This window comes from Dipodomys merriami, unplaced genomic scaffold, assembly GCF_024711535.1.
Source record: "Dipodomys merriami isolate MVZ:Mamm:240054 unplaced genomic scaffold, mDipMer1.0.p SCAF_13, whole genome shotgun sequence".
Lineage (NCBI taxonomy): Eukaryota > Metazoa > Chordata > Mammalia > Rodentia > Heteromyidae > Dipodomys > Dipodomys merriami.
Window position 1 is genome coordinate 42206724 of NW_027202604.1, and position 14663 is coordinate 42221386.

A 14663-nucleotide genomic window follows, 5' to 3' on the forward strand; every position below is an offset into this window, starting at 1 on the left:
TTGGAGAAAGCTTCTAGGTAGGAAGAGTACATTGTGTCAGCTCAGTCCTTCTGTCCTCTGGCTGGTTTTTGAAAGGTTACAAAGAGGTACTAATCATTTCTGCAAGATGTTGTGTAAAATCCCATCTCCAGCCCCTCCTGCCCGGTGACTGTCTCTGGCTTGCAGTTCTAGGAGCCTGTGAGGTCAGCTGAGCCTGCAGAGCACCCAGCTTGTCGCCCCGTTTCTGACGAGAGGTGAGTCCAGTACTACCTGAGAGGGAAGCGCGTGGTTATGCCATTGCCAGCTCTGCCTGCACACCTCCCTCAGGTGGCGTGTGCACCTGTTCAAACACTGCTGGTCAGAAACTGAGGAGTGAGTTGGTTCTTTGCTTCCCACCTCCCCAGGCTCTACGCCTGTGGATACTGGAGAAGGAGAAAAGGTGAAGTCATAGCTCATTGAGTGGTAGAGGGCTTGTCTAGCATGCATGAAGCCCTGGGTTTGATTCCTCAGTACCTCATACACAGAAAAAGCCGGAAATGGCTCTGTGGCTCAAGTGGTTAGAGTGCTAGCCTTGAACAAAAGAAGCTCAGGGACAGTGCCCAGGCCCTGAGGTCAAGCCCCTGGACTGGGCAAAAAAAAAAAGGTGAAGTCACCATGCAGGCTTCCTGGGACCTGCTATGTGAGTGCTGTGGCCAGGGAGAGGCTCAGAGACTCTGCCCTTGGGGAGGCTTTCTGACTGGCTGCGTGACACAGGAAGAGCCATCTACAAAAGAGAGTGAGAGTGTGTCAGTCGTGATGGGTAGTAGACTTGAAGACAGTGTGTTTGCTGTTATTATTGCTTGTAGCATGTTTTGTGATGCTAGGATTAAGCCCGGGACCTTAAGACTTATTAGGCCAGCATTCTACCACTAAACTACATCTCTAGACTTATGTGTGTCAATAAATACAAAATGGTATATTGAATCAGGTGCTGGTGATTCACGTCTGTAATCCCAGCTACTCAGGAGGCTGAGATCTGAAGATTGTGATACAAAGCCAGCCTGGGCAGGAAAGTCTGATACTGAGCATCCTTCCTTTCGTTGGTCCTGGGGCTTAAACTCTGGGCCTGGGTGCTGACTCTCAGCTCTTCAGCAAAAGGCTAATGCTCTACTATTTGAGCCACAGCACCACTTCTGGTTTTCTGGTGGTTTATTGGAGATAAGAGTCTCACAGACTTTTCCTGCCCGGGTTGGCTTTGAACTGTGATCCTCAGATCTCAGTCTCCTGAGTAGCTAGGATTGCAGGTGTGAGCCGCCTGGCTGTGAGACTCTTAATCTCCAATTAACCACTGAAAAACTGGAAGTAGAGCTGTGGCCCAAAGTGGTAGGGTACCAGCTTTGAGCAAAAAAGTTCAGGGACAGGACCCAAGCCTACGAATGACCCCCCCCAAAAAAAAAATTTTTTTTTTGATAGAACAAGAAATTTTGCAAAGAAGTCTTTGTACCATCTCTGTTTATACCTACAAAAAGACAATTCTTGAGGGCTGATCAAAAATATTCTATAGGATACTGAATACAAGTGGGAATATGTCTTTTTTTGTACTAAAAATATACATCCGTAAATAAACATTTAGATGCATACACAGAATGTTTGCTGATGAGGGGAGTTGGTTTCATCTAAATAGTTATTTTGGATTGGGGTTGGACAGAGATCCCCCTCTCGATGTGGATTTTGTTGATCTGGAGGTACCTCCAGGAAAGGGGAGAAAGTTGGGTCTATAACCTTGCAGATAGGTTAACGCAACAGAACTTGGAAGCTGGGAGCTAGGTAAGCAGTCATGTGATGGTGGTAAGCCATGAAAATAAGGAATTGGTAAAACCTGAGTGCAGTAAAAGAGCATGGTATACATTTTTACTCAGATGATTTTAAGTAGGGTGTGTGATTTTCAGGTGTGCTAGTATTTAATAGGAATCCAGCTAAGAACTACGATGTGGCTAAAAGTAAATGGTTTGTGGTACTCCAAATTGGTCATGTTTCTTTTTTTGTTGGTCATGGGGCTTGAACTCTGGGCTTGGGTGCTGTCCCTGAACTCTTCAGCTCTGCCACTTGAGCCACAGCACCACTTCTGGTTTTCTGGTGGTTTATTTTTTTATTTTATTTTTTTTTGGGTCCCGTCATGGGGCCTGAACTCTGGGCCTGGGCACTGTCCCTCAGCTCTCCAGCTCAAGGCTAGAGCTCTACCACTTGAGTCACCACTTCTGGCTTTTTTCTTTTTTGCTTAGGTGGTGCTAAGGAATCGAACCTAGGGTCTCATGCATGCAAGGCAAGTGCTCTACCACTGAGCCACCTCATCTTATTGAAGATAAGAATCTCACGGACTTTACTGCTCGGGGCTGGCTTTGAACCCTGATCCTCAATCTCCTCTTCTGGTTTTCTAGTGGTTTATTGGAGATAAGAGTCTCACCGAGGGGCTGGGAAGGTGGCTCAGTGGTAGAGTGCTTGCCTTGCATGCATGAGGCCCTGGGTTTGATTCCTCAGCACCACATAAGCAAAACAAAAAAAGCTGGAAGTGGAGCTGTGGCTCAAGTGGTAGAGCGCTAGCCTTGAGCTGAAGAGCTGAGGGACAGTGCCCAGGCCCATAGTTCAGGCCCCATGACCGGACCCAAAAAAAAAAAAAAAAAAGTCTCACCGACTTTCCTTGCCCAGGCTGGCTTTGAACTGTGATCCTCATATCTCAGCCTCTCTTGAGTAGCTAGGATGACAGACATGAGCCATCGGCGCCCGGCTTTAATAAGTTTTTTATTGTGAAAATACTGTACAGAGGGGTTACAATCACATGAGCAAGGTGACAGATCTCAGCCTTCTGAGTAGCTGGGGGTTACAGACAGGTGTGAGCCACCAGCGCCTGGCGCCCAAAAACCTTTTAAACCTTTTTTAGTGCTGGGAATGTGGCTTAGTGGTAGAGTGTTTACATGAAGCCCTGGGTTCAATTCCTCAGTATCATGTAAACAGAAAACGCTGAAGTGGAGCATGGCTCAAGTGTTACAGAGTGCTAGCTTTGAGTAAAAGTATCTCAGGGACAGTGCCCAGGCTCTGAGTTTAAGTCTCAGGACTGGAAAAAAATAAAAATAAAGAGCTTTTTTAGAGAAGATCTAAGCTGACTTCTGTAGAGCATTCTTTGTATCCTCCATTAAATATACTTTCAGAGGATGCTTCTGTTAAAGCAAAAGAAGTTAAATAGTTCGCCAGAATACTAGAAGTTTTCAGGTGTGCTGATCACAGAGTTACAGCAAGTTTATACTCCCTGCAAGCTTGAGACTCCAGGCCCTGTTTCTAGAAGAAAGCCAGGTGTGGTGATTCATGTCAGTACCCAGGAGGTTGAGGAAGCAGGACTGCGGTCCCACGCCTGAACCTCAGTTGGTGCTACGCTCCATACAGTGAGATGCCAGGTAACAGTGTTTTCTTCATGATAGTAATCCCTTGAGGTTACAGATTGTCTTGTGATCTTGGGGCCATCTAGGCCGTGTAAGCATCCCTGATGACGTTTTCACAAGGATGAAATTACCAGATGATGCATTTCTCAAAACTCAATCTTGTCATTAAGCAATATGAACACAGTCTGTTGGTTGGCACCTGTGTTTGTGTCCTCCACTCACAAATGTGATCTTTCTCCATTGTGCCTGAGCATTGATCTTGCATGTACTTTGGCTGAAACTTGAAGTTAGTGTGTGATGGGAAGTAACATGAAATTTTTTCCTTCACAATTTCATAAACCTTTTTTTTTTGGTCTGTCATGGGCCCTGAACTGTGGTGCTGGGCACTGTCTTTGCTCTTTTTGCTCAAGGCTGGTATTGTACCCCCTGTAGCCACAGCATCCCTTCAGTTTTCTGGAGGTTAGTTGGAGATGAGAGTCTCACAGGCTTTTCTGCCCGGCTGACTTTGAACCGTGATCCTCAGATCTCAGCCTCCTGAGTAACTAGGATTACGGGCATGAGCCACTGGTGCCCGGCTGCAGCCTCTTTGAGTAGGTAGGATTACAGGCTTGAGCCACCAGCACCCACCTCTTTTCTCTTTTTTTTTTTTTTTTTTTTGGTCAGTCCTGGGACTTGAACTCTGGGCCTGGGTGTTGTCCCTCAGCTCTTCAGCTCAAGGCAAGCGCTCTACCACATGAGCCAGAGCACCACTTCCAGTTTTCTGGTGGTTTATTGGAGAGAAGAGTTTCACAGTCTTGCCTTCTTTTTTTGGTTGGCCGTGGGGCTTGAGCTCAGGACCTGGGCACTGTCCCTCAGCTCTTCAGCTCAAGGTGAGTGAGCTACAGCGCCACTTCCGGTTTTCTGGTGGTTTATTGGAGATAGGAGTCTCACGGTCTCTACAGCCCGAGCTGGCTTGAACTGCTATCCTCAGATCTCAGACTCCTGAGTAGCTAGGATTACAGGAGTGAGCCACCAGCGCCCGGCTTCTTGCCTTCTTTTTATAGACAAGGTTTTATTGTGTAGCCCAGTCAGGCTTTGAACTTAGTTTTCTCCTCAGCTGTCCAAGTACTGGGATTACAAGATGTACCACCGTACCTGGCTCTACTTAGGTACGTTTGAGTTTACTGTCTCTCTTTTTTTTTTTTGTCGGTCGTGGGGCTTGAACTCTGGGCCTGGGCACTGTCCCTCAGCTCTTCAGCTCAAGGCGAGCGCTCTACCACTTGAGCTACAGCGCCACTTCCGGTTTTCTGGTGGTTTATTGGAGATAGGAGTCTCACGGTCTCTCCTGCCCGGGCTGGCTTTGAACCGCGATCCTCAGATCTCAGCCTCCTGAGTAGCTAGGATTACAGGCGTGAGCCACCAGCGCCCGGCTGAGTTTACTGTCTCTTTAAGAAGACCGATCCAGTAGCAACAAATACTGCAGATTGAAATGAGGAAAGACTGGAGCACAGTCTGGAGACTTGTGCTACGCCTAGAGTAATGCTAAAGGCAATGAGGAAGGCCAGTAAAGCCCAGTAACTAAACCTGCAGAATTTGCTAATGAGTGATAGGAAAGAAAAGAGAAAATTGAAGTTGTGTAGATTTAACCTATAGGATTAGAAAAATCATGGATCCTGAAACCACAGAGAATTGCTTTGGAAAGGAACTAGTATTGGCAAGGTTAAGTAATAGCTGTCTGGTATCCCTTTTGTGGTAAAGTAGCTTTTGAAATACAGAAGCAAAGTGTTGGGAAACTTTGGATACTTTGTTTCTTAGCACTTCCTCCTCAGCCTGAAAATGTTGGCTTCTGCTTCAGCCTTAGAGCACCCTATATTACCTGAAATTTAGGTTTTCTTGTCTATCCATGTATGATCACTTGTTTTTTGTTTTTTGTTTTGTTTGTTTGTTTGTTTTGATCATGGGTCTTGAACTCTGGGCCTGGGCGCTGCCCCTCAGCTCTTCAGCTCAAGGCCAGCGCTCTACCACCTGAGCCACAGCACCACTTCCGGCTTTTTTCTGCTTATGTGGTGCTGAGGAATCGAACCCAGGGCCTCATGCATGCAAGGCAAGTGGTCTACCACTGAGCCATCCAGCCCTAAGAGAGTTGGGTTTTGTTTTTGTTTTTGTTTTTTGGTTGGTTATGGGGCTTGAACTCTGGGCCTGGGCGCTGTCCCTCAGCTCTTCAGCTCAAGGCAAGCACTCTACCACTAGGTCCACAGCACCACTTCCGGTTTTCTAATGGTTTATTGGAGATAAGAGTCTCACAGACTTTCCTACCCAGAGTTGGCTTTGAACCTTGATCCTTAGATCTCAGCCTCCTGAGTAGCTAGAATGACAGGCGTGAGCCACCGACACCTGCCAAGAAAGTTTGTTTTTTTTTTTAAGAAAATCTTTTTTTGATTTCAAGCATCTATAAGGAGAAATGTTTTGTTTAAACAACAACAAAAAAACAAATGGTTCCTGCAATTTAAGGTTCAAAGATTTATTATTGCTCAGATGTACTGGCAAAATGATCCTTTTTTTTTTTTTTTGGTCCGGTCATGGGGCCTGAACTCTGGGCCTGGGCGCTGTCCCTCAGCTCTTCAGCTCAAGGCTAGCGCTCTACCACTTGAGCCACAGCGCCACTTCTGGCTTTTTTCTTTTTGCTTTTGTGGTGCTTAGGAATCGAACCCAGGGCCTCAGGCATGCAAGGCAACCGTTCTACCACTGAGCCACCTTCCCAGCCCCCAAAATGATCCTTTTAATCAGCTAACCAACCCCTTGATTGTTAAAGCCTCTGTTGAACAAAAGGATATGGCAGTGAAAGGTAATCCTGTTTTTGCCTTTCCAGAGCTTCATGAAAATCACCAGCCTCTAGATTGAGTGTTATGAACATATAGGACTAGTGGGTCTTGGAGTTTCTGCTCTAATCATTTGCTTAGAAGACCTACCTCTAGGCAGGAGTTTAGTATAAAGAAAGCCTCTTTGTCAGGTGCCAGTGGCTCACACCTGTAATCCTAGCTACTCAGGAGGCTGAGATCTGAGGATCAAGGTTCAAAACCATCCCTGACAGGTAAGTCCATGAGACTTTTATCTTCAGTTAATTACAGAACAAGCCAAAAATGGAGCTGTAGCTAAGTGGTAGAACACTACTAGCCTTGAGCAAAAGAAGCTCTCAGACAGTTCCCAAGCCCTGAGTTCAGGCCCCATTATCAACACACAAAAAAGAAAAAAGCGTCTTTTTGGAAAGCTTTTTCTGAGCCTACCTAGATTAATCACTTCTGGCTCTTTATTTTGTGTTTAAAGATTTTGTTGTTCTTTTAATTACAGTTGCTGATTACCTTAAAAGTTCAACTATGGCAACTGATGCATACTTTGTTTTTTTGCTTTTGTTTTGGTTGGTGGAGAGGCTTGAACTGGAGGCCTGGGCAGTATCCCTTAGTTCTTTTTGCTCAAGGCTTGTGCTCTACAACCTTCAACCATAGCTCCACAGCTCCACTTCTAGTTTTCTGGTGGTTAATTGGAGAAACGAGTCTCACAGACTTTTTTTTTTCTTTTTGCCAGTCCTGAGGCTTGATTCAGGGCCAGGGCACTGTCTCTGAACTGCTTTTGCTGAAGGCTAGCATTCTGCCACTTAAGCTACAGCACCACTTCTGGCTTTTTTTGTTTATATGGTGCTGAGGAATTGAACCCAGGTCTTCATGCATACTAGATAAGCACTCTCCCACTAAGCCACCTTCCCAGCCTCATGGACTTTCTTGCCTGGGTTGGTTTTGCCTCCTGAGTAGCTAGAATTACAGGTGTGAGCCACCAGCATCTGGCTCTGATACATGCTTTCAAAAGTCAAGGTCCTTTATAGTTCCCACATCTCACTCTTTGAATGAAATCTAATATTGCATAAACATCATTACCTCCCTGTGTGCTTAGGCAACGAGCAAGTACACGTGTGTGTGCCAGTATTGGGGTGGGAACTCAGAGTCTTGTGCTCTTAATCCACTCACAGCTAGCTGGTGCTCTTCTCTTTTTTGGCCATTCCTTAGGCTTGAAGTCAGGGCCTGGACACTGTCCTTGCTTTTCTTTTGCTCTACCACTTGAACCACAGCTCCTCGTCTGGCCTTTTCTGTTTCTGTGGTGCTGAGGAATCAAACCAGGGCTTCATGCATGCTAGGCAAACACTTTACCACTGAGCCACCTTCCCAGCCCCTGGTGCTCTAACTCTTAAGCCGTATCTCTATTTACAGCTGTCTTCCCTTCCCTCTTCCCCCTCTTTTTCTTTTTCTCCTCTTCCTTCCCCCCCTTCCACCTTGCCTATTTACCTTTTCCTCTTTCTCCCTTTCTTCTCCTTTCCTTTTTGTGTTGGTACTGGGGCTTGTGAACTCAGAGCCTGGTACTGTCTCTTAGCTCTTTTGCCCAAGGCTGGTGCTGTACCACTTGAGTCATAGCTCTGGTTTCAGATTTTTGGTTGGTTAAATTGGAGAAAGAATATCACAGACTTTCCTGCTTGGGATGGTTTTGAGCTGCGATCTTCAGGTCTCAGTCTCCTGAGAAGCTGGGATTATGGACATAAGCCACTGGCACCTGGCAGCAATGACTCTAATTTTAAGCCAACCTCAGAGCAGGGAGAATCTCTTAGTAATCTTTGCAAGTTTAGCAGTTGACCTTGTACAAGTGCTTGAAAAACGAATCTTTGTTGATTCTCAGGTCCGCTTCTGAATAGACCTATGTGTTGGGACCTGTCTCCCCAAATTAGCATGTCCTCCGAGCCAGTTGTCCTTTATAAGATCTTCAAGACTTGGTTCTACACAGCAAATACTTGTGTAAAAGGAAGCACGTCTATTGTGGAGCAGTAGCTGCCAGGCTACTTAAGATGGCTTAAAAATAATTGGAATTTTAGAGTAATTATAGGAGCAAGTTCTGGTTGTACTTAACTCAGTGTGTTGAAATAGTGAACTGAGTAAGATGATTTTAAGCACTGCTGCAATGCAATTAGCATTTAATATTCTCTTTATATAAGCCTGCTGACTGGCGCCATTCCTGATAAGCATTTATGTTGGGCTTACCGGAAGTGGCGCTGTGGCTCAAGTGGTAGAGCGCTTGCCTTGAGCTGAAGAGCTGAGGGACAGTGCCCAGGCCCAGAGCTCAAACCCCATGACCGACAGAAAAATTAAAAATTAAAAATTAAAAAAAACATGAAAAAAAGTATGTTGGGCTTCCCATGTAGAGAGCTCTGAGCCCAGTCTTCACATTGTCCTCCCTTATACTAGGCACCAAATTTAATCCCCTATTTTGATACTTTAAAGTGGGATTTAAAGTCTGTTGTAATGATTTTTTTTAAATGGTGTCTTATTCCACAGAATTGTACCCCTATTGTAAATGGTTAAAATGCTAAATCTTAGCTATATTTTTCTACAGTAACATATGAACTGTAATAAAGGAGTATTTGCTGTAACTTTATGCTAATGAATTTAAAACCCAAGATGGGAAATTCTGGTGGTTTTGAAGTAAAAATGATGGGTGAGTTTTGTTTTTCCTAGGCTTCGGGTAGACTTTGTAAAGATTAAAAGGGCTAGGCGATGGAAAATGGAAACCATGTTTCTGCCGACTCTTCAGGAGCTGGAAAGGATTCTTTTTTAAAAATGTTTAATTCTCTTTTAATCTTTCCTCACCAACATACTAAACCAAATCATGTTACTACTACTTTTTTTTGGTCGGTTGTGGGACCTGAATTCGGGTCTGGGTGCTGTCCCTCAGCTCTAGGCTAGTGCTCTACCACTTGAGCCACAGCGCCACTTCCGGCTTTTTCTGCTTATGTGGTGCTGAGGAATTGAACCCAGGGCCTCGTGTATGCAAGACAAGTGCTCTACCACTGAGCCACCTTCCCAGCCTACTTGTTCTTTATTATAACCCCCAAACTACAGAGTTAGATGAAGGCATATGCACATTGGTATGGGACTGAGGCTTAAACTTATGCTCTTGGCATTCTAACTCTGCTTTTTTGCTCACAGCTGGCGTTCTCCCACTTGAGCCATACTTTGCAGTGTGGCATTTTGCTGATTCATTGGAAATCGAGCCTCTTGGGTTTCCCTCCCCAGGCTGGCTTTCAGCTATAATCCTTGAGTTGGTAGGATTACAGGTTGACTGGCAGAACTACTTAAATTTGTCTTCTAAAAGTGGGGTGTAGAAGAGTAAGTATGTCATTAAACACTCCTGAGTACTTTGGTATTTTGGGTCAAGAAATTTCTACTTGTTGAAATAACTTAGACCAAGTCTGCCTGTACAGTTGCTTTGCTCCACAGGACAGATAGGAACAGGGTGCTCACTAACAAGTAAGACAGCCCAGAAGAAATACTATGGGAAACAGAACATAGATCTTTCATGAGAGCTAATGGCCCAAGAGTGTACTAAATGTTTGATTCCTCTCTGACTTTATGATTTTAAAATCAACTACCCAGTCGACCATGACTGTCTGGGAGCAGGAGCAAGCTGGTCCTAACCTGATCATACCAGCAGAGCATACTTTCTGATGAACAAGACTGTCAGTACTTCTGCCTTGGGGGCTCAGCTCAGGTGAGAAGAGCACCTGTATAGCAAATGCAAGGCCCCAAGTTCAGAATATCTAGACACTTGGCTCAAGCTTGTAATCCTTGCTCCTCAGTAGGCTGAGATCTGGTGGTTTGAAGTCAGCCTGAGCAGGAAAGTTGGTGAGACTGTCTACAATTAAGCAGCAAAAAACTGGAAATGGAGTGCTAGAGTGCCAACCTTGAGTGAAAAAGTTAACAGACATCCTGGACAGACAAATCTCCCCCCCTCCTTGGTCATGGGGCTTGAACTCTGAGCCTGGGCGCTGTCCCTCAGCTCTTCAGTTCAAGCTAGTGCTCTCCCACTTGAACCACAGCGCCACTTCTGGTTTTCTGGTGGTTAATTGGAGATAAGAATCACATGGACTTTCCTGCCCAGGCTGGCTTTGAACCGTGATCCTCAGATCTCAGCCTCCTGAGGAGCTAGGATGACAGGTATGAGCCACCCGACCCGGCAGACCCTTGTCTTGAAGCAATGGCTCCCACAGTTTGCAGATGATGCACTGATCAGGGTGAGAATACCAGGGTCTCTGCTCCCAGACATACATGTCTGGACAGGCTCCCTCTTTTGTCAGAGTCCACTCCTTCCTGCTGTGAAAATTGAACTGTTGCTCAAGTCCATGACACTTGTGTTTTTACCATGTCTGCCTTCCTCTGGGTACACATTAGATACGCATGTGAACCAAATAAAACAAATGAGTACAAAATGCCACTCCTATTTGTGTGTCAATAGTTATTTAAATTTACCGTGCCTAAGACCATCCCTGTTCCCCTCACACGTGCTCTTCTTCAGGGTTCTTGGGTCTAAGAAATCCCCTTGGTCTTCAGAGACACAGACCTACTTCTTTGGCATTACTCCACACACTTCCTGCTGCTTTGGCATGCAACTGCTGTCCACTTTCCCTTTGCCCTCACTAATAGAGTTTTCTTTTGAGATGGCAAGTGGCAGCCTTTGGTTTTGCAGGGCCTTTGCATGGTGTGGTGAGAACAGAGAGGAGGGAGACCTCCCTGGTGAGGCTGCCGAGTGCTCTGAGCATCTTAGGTCCTCCACAGTGACAGAAGGAAGGTTGGAGGCTGCCTGGGGCTCTGTGGAGAGGACTGGGTATTCTTTTCTGTGATCTGACTTGAAGAGACTAGGGAATCACAGATAAACCCTTGTACCCCGAGGGGTAGCACTGGACTAGGAGTTTTGGGTTATTCTGAAACATTTATGTTGACTGAAAGGCAACTAGCACTTAGCCAGTTAAGGGAGGTGCTGCATGTCAAGGCTAGGAGAGCAGAGTAACAGGATTCAGACAAAGGCTACTTACAAACACGTACCCAACTCATTATGTCAGTGGTGCATACCGATAATCTCAGCCCCTTAGGAGGCTGAGTTAGAAAGATCTGGAGTTCAAGGCCAACCTGGACAATATAGTGAAACCCTGTCTCAAAAAAAGTACAGATGGCAGAATTACTAAACTTTTTAAACCGGTACTGGGGCTTGAACTCAAGGCGTATGGCTCTCACTTTTTAACTCTCAGTGTTGGTACTCTACTGCTTGAACCACAGCTCCAGTTCTGGTTTTTTGCTGGTTATTGGAGATATAGTGTTAGATTTATCTTCACCAGCTGGCTTCAAACCACAATTTTAAAAAGTCTGCATCCTGGGTAGCTAGGATTATCAGCACAAGCCACCAGTGCCCAGCTTGAGTTACTGAAAAAACATAAGCCATTTTTATTTTATTTTTGTCGGTCATGGACCTGAGCTCTGGGCCTGGGCGCTGTCCCCCAGCTCTTCAGCTCAAGGCGAGCGCTCTACCACTGAGCCAGCCCCAGCCCCCATTTTTATTTTTAAGTTAATCTAGTCTGTTGTGTTCTTCTTGCCCCCAGATTTTCTTGGATTAGTTTAACCTCTGGGAGTAGGAGTGGCTGCTCTTGAATCCTGTTCCCAAAAGACATGCCACCCTTTGAGTTCCTGTGCTGTCTTAACTCTCAGGCTTCCCCACGTGTCCTGCCTGCCTCCCTCCCTGCCTGCCTGTTAGTGGTCACTTCCTGCTTTCCCTCCTGGCTCCAAAGCCCTGTTGAGGGGGCTTTTTATTCACCTTTGGCTCTTCTTTTTTTTCCCTGCGAAGAGGGGCCTCATCCTTTGCTGCTGCTTCACAAACCCTTAGTGATGTTTTTAGCCATTGGAGTAAGTAAAATGAGCTGGTGCTGGCACTCACTGAGGTCTACTTGTTCCAACTTTACCCTTTCTGATTTAATCTCTTGAGACAGAAGTCCAAATTTGTATGCAGAATACCACTTTCTCTCATTCTTTGACAACTAACCTGAGCTGTTTTTATCAAAAATTAACTAGTTGCTTTTTTCCCCCTTAGACCTCCTTTTTAGAAGGTATATGCTAAATGTTTCTATAACCTCAAATTCTACAGTAGCAAAACTTGTTCACCTCCTAGCCCAAGACTGGTTATCAGAGATAGGCCAGAGAGGATTTTAATTTGGTGAAATAACTGACTTTATTATTTTTAATGTAATTTTTTTTTTTTTTTTTTTGTCGGTCGTGGGGCTTGAACTCTGGGCCTGGGCGCTGTCCCTCAGCTCTCCAGCTCAAGGCGAGCGCTCTACCACTTGAGCTACAGCGCCACTTCCGGTTTTCTGGTGGTTTATTGGAGATAGGAGTCTCACGGTCTTTCCTGCCCGGCCTGGCTTTGAACCGCGATCCTCAGATCTCAGCCTCCTGAGTAGCTAGGATTACAGGCGTGAGCCACCAGCGCCCAGCTTTTAATGTAATTTTTATTGAGATTAAGTGATTACATAAATTTCACAGTATTGTAGGATAGTGATACTTAAAGTCACAAACATTTTAACCTTCACAAGGCAAATTGTTATTATCTTGCCTATAAAGTTTGTGAATTCTATAAGCTTTGACAATACAACTATTATTCCCTCCTTCTATTATTTTTTTAAGACAAGAAGTACCTCTCCCTACCCCTTACCCCCCAACAAAAGTGGCACAGTGACTAGCCCTACAAGTCTTAGAAAGTACCTTATATAAAAATACAGAATTGGCCGGGTGCTGGTGGCTCACGCCTGTAATCCTAGCTACTCAGGAGGCTGAGATCTGAGGATCACGGTTCAAAGCCAGCCCGGGCAGGAGAGACCGTGAGACTCCTATCTCCAATAAACCATCAGAAAACCAGAAGTGGCGCTGTAGCTCAAGTGGTAGAGCGCTGGCCTTGAGCTGAAGAGCTGAGGGACAGCGCCCAGGCCCAGAGTTCAGGCCCCACAACCGGACCCAAAAAAAAAAAGAAAATACAGAATTGGGGGCTGGGAAGGTGGCTCAGTGGTAGAGCGCTTGCCTTGCATGCATGAGGCCCTGGGTTCGATGCCTCAGCACCACATAAACAAAAAAAGCCAGAAGTGGCCGCTGCGGCTCAAGTGGTAGAGCACTAACCTTGAGCCAGAAGAGCTGAGGGACAGCGCCCAGGCTCAGAGTTCAGGCCCCACGACCAACAAAAAAAATTTAAAAAAACAATACAGAATTGGCCGGGCACCAGTAGCTCATACCTGTAATCTTAGCTACTCAGGAGGCTGAGATCTGATGATTGTGGTTCAAAGCCAGCCCTGGCAGAAAAGTCCAAGAGACTCTGTCTCCAACAAACCACCAGAAAACGAAGTAACACTGTGGCTTAAGTGGTAGAGCGCTAGCCTTGATCTGAAGAGCTGAGGGACAGTGCCCAGGCCCAGAGATCAAGCCCCAGGACCGACCCTCGCCCTCCCTCCCCCAAGGAAAAAATCCTCAGAAGCTGGGTACCAGGATTGAGAGTCAAAGCCAGCCCAGGCAGATAAATCCAAGAGATTCTTCAGTCAACTAGGAGAAGGCTGAAGTAAAGCACATGGCTCATGTGGTTGGAAGCCAGCCTTCAGTAAAAAACTGAATGAGAGCACCAGGCCTTGGGTTCAAGCCCCAGTAAACACCCCACTCCATTCCTGCTTTTTTTTTGGGGGGGGGGTCGGTCATGGGGCCTGAACTCTGGGCTTGGGCACTGTCCCTCAGCTCTTCAGCTCTAGACTAGCGCTCTACCACTTGATCTACAGTGCCACTTATGGCTTTTTCTGCTTATGTGGTCCTGAGGAATGGAATCCAGGGCCTCATACATGCAAGGCAAGCGCTCTAGTACTGAGCCACCTTCCCAGCCCTCCCTGCTATTTTTTATTTTTTTTATTTTTTTTTGGGGGGGTCCGGTTGTGGGGCCTGAACTCTGGGCCTGGGCGCTGTCCCTCAGCTCTTCAGCTCAAGGCTAGCACTCTACCACTTGAGCCACAGTGCCACTTCCGGCTTTTTTCTTTTTGCTTATGTGGTGCTGAGGAATCGAACCCAGGGCCTCTGGCTTGCAAGGCAAGTGCTCTACCACTGAGCCACCTTCCCAGCCCTCCCTGCTATTTTTTTTTTTTTTTTTTTTTTTTTTTTTTGTCGGTCGTGGGTCTTGAACTCTGGGCCTCGGCGCTGTCCCTCAGCTCTTCAGCTCAAGGCGAGCACTCTACCACTTGAGCTACGGCGCCACTTCCGGTTTTCTGGTGGTTTATTGGAGATAGGAGTCTCACGGTCTCTCCTGCCCGGGCTGGCTTTGAACCGCGATCCTCAGATCTCAGCCTCCTGAGTAGCTAGGATTACAGGCGTGAGCCACCAGCGCCCGGCTCTCCCTGCTATTTTTTAA

At 46.1% G+C, this 14663-nt stretch overlaps 1 protein-coding gene across 2 annotated transcripts in view; it reads left to right on the forward strand.

Moving 5' to 3' along the window:
- The window catches only part of LOC138824879 (ras-related protein Rab-7a), a 38643-nt gene that overhangs the window by 6500 nt on the left and 17480 nt on the right, over window positions 1-14663 (forward strand). The window contains exon 2 of one of the 2 annotated variants that reach the window (XM_070019303.1): window positions 166-233. The exons of the other annotated variant lie outside the window; for it this stretch is intronic. The gene's annotated coding sequence lies outside the window, so the exon portion shown is untranslated. The remainder of the gene's footprint in view (window positions 1-165; window positions 234-14663) is intronic. 2 annotated transcript variants of the gene reach the window in all.